The sequence below is a fragment of the Penaeus chinensis genome, chromosome 33, assembly GCF_019202785.1.
Source record: "Penaeus chinensis breed Huanghai No. 1 chromosome 33, ASM1920278v2, whole genome shotgun sequence".
In the NCBI taxonomy this organism is placed as follows: domain Eukaryota; kingdom Metazoa; phylum Arthropoda; class Malacostraca; order Decapoda; family Penaeidae; genus Penaeus; species Penaeus chinensis.
Window position 1 is genome coordinate 27,897,085 of NC_061851.1, and position 2,500 is coordinate 27,899,584.

The window sequence follows — 2,500 nt, forward strand, 5'->3', positions numbered from 1 at the left end:
ATAATTATAATAATGATAATAATAAGAATAATCATAAGGGCACTAATGATATCAATTCTAACAACATTATAATAGATTCTAATGATAACAGAAAGCCAATAACGATAATAATAATAATAATAATAATAATAATAATAATAGTAATAATAATAATGATAATAGCAATAATAATAACAATAATAATAATAATAATAATAATAATAACAATAATAATAATAAAGATGCTGATAATAGTATTAATAATAATAATGATAATAATAATGATTATGATAATAATAATAGCAAAAATAATAATAATAACAAAAACAATAATAACAATAACACTAATAAAACGACCATGATTGCCTAGTGGATTAGTATTATCAATTAAGGAAATCGGATATGGAGGTTTACAGATATTGCGATTATAATTCGTTGTAAAAGCACAAAGCTTTCCAATCCCCTATCAGCTGTTCAAAAAAGAGATATAAATCGCTCGCTGTCTGTTATGTTATAGTGGACATGATAGAGGATGCCCATGAATAATATGTTGTAGACATATATCCACACGTACAAGTACACACACACACACACACACACACAGGCATATGTATAGATGAGTATGTGTGTGTGTGTGTGTATGTGTGTGTGTGTGTGTGTGTGTGTGTGTTTTTGTGTGTGTGTGTGCGTGTGCGCGCGTGTGTGTGTGTGCGTGTGCGCGCGTGTGTGTGTGTGTGTGCGTGCGCGTGTGGGCGCGCGTGTGTGTGTGTGTGAGGGAGAGAGAGAGAGAGAGAGAGAGAGAGAGAGAGAGAGAGAGAGAGAGAGAGAGAGAGAGAGAGAGAGAGAGAGAGAGAGAGAGAGTTTGTGTGTGCGCGTGTGTGTGTGTGTGTGTGACTTCTGAACAAGGAGGCCCCTAGCGAGAAAAAACCGCGTACGCAAACCCCCTTTCCCCCGGACAAAACCCCTGCCGAGCGTAGAGAGCAAAATGCAAGCCCACCGTTTTCATTCCATTACCGAAGCCCGAAGCAGCGAGCGCGAGACGGAGCCTGTTTGCACGTCGGCGAGCGAGTCCGGATAACATCTGCAGCCAACGTGGGATTCCGGTCGCGTTTCGGACTCGAGCAGCATACCCTGATCCGGATCGTCTCTCGAGATTCACAGGACGCGCGGGTGATAGATGGAAAGTTGCTCGCTGCTTCAGATAGCGAGTCGCGAGTCAGAGAGCGAGCTGGCGTGATGGAGGCAGGCTGTCGCTCTTATCGGATGTCGCCTCCTCCTTCTCCTCCTCTTCTCTCGCTTTTCTCTTTTTCTCTCTTCTATCTCGTATACCCGTGTTCGCTCTCTCTCTGTCTTTCTCCCAATACAATTTTACACACACACACACACACACACACACACACACACACACACACACACACACACACATACATATATATACATATATATATATATATATATATATATATATATATATATATATATATATATATATATATATATTTGGCTTCCTGCCTCGTCTTCCTCTATCATCTAATCCATTTGTCTCTCTCCCTCCTCTCTCACCTCTCTCTTCACGAAATCGAACGATAGTATTAGAGAGTAAACATCACTCCAATATCGACACGATACACACCGACACTATATTCATTTATTTTTGGCTTCGTTTCACAAATCAAATTACGTAATTGGATAGAGGATGACTGACGATAGAGAGGTTGTAATAACTTAACTGGAATTAGATTACTGTCGGTATATAAAAGATACGGGAAAATGTCGCACCGGGAAATGGGGAAAAAGTGAGGAAGATTTAGGAATAGAAGGAGAGAGAAGGAGAGAAAAAATACTACAACAACAACAAAACAATAATGATAATAATAGTAATAATGATAATAATGAAAATGATAATAATGATGAAAATAAAAATAATGGTAATACTAATAATGACAATAAAGAGATAATCGAATGAAACAATGAATATTATAATGATAATAGAAAAATATTACTAACGATAATGATAGTTATAATAATAAAGATAATGATGATAATAATGATAATGATAATAATGATAATGATGATAATAATGATAATAATAATAATAATAATAATAATAATGATAATAATAATAATAATAATAATAATAATAATAATAATAATAATAATAATAATGATAATCATAAGAAAATTTAAAATAACAATAATAGTAATAATAGTAGAAGAAGAACGATAGTGATAAAATTATGATAATAATAACAATAATAAGAATAAGAATAAGAATAAGAATAAGAATGATGTAAATAATGGTAATGATGGTTATAATAATAGTAATGACTACAATAATAATGATAATGTTAGTAAACATGATGATATGAATAATGATAATAATTAAATTACTAATAACAATAACACTAATAACAATAATGATAATAACAAAAATGATGACGATGATTATAATAATCAACACCATCATTATCATAACCCTCACCATCACCACCAAAATCATCATGCGAATGTAAAATCAAAG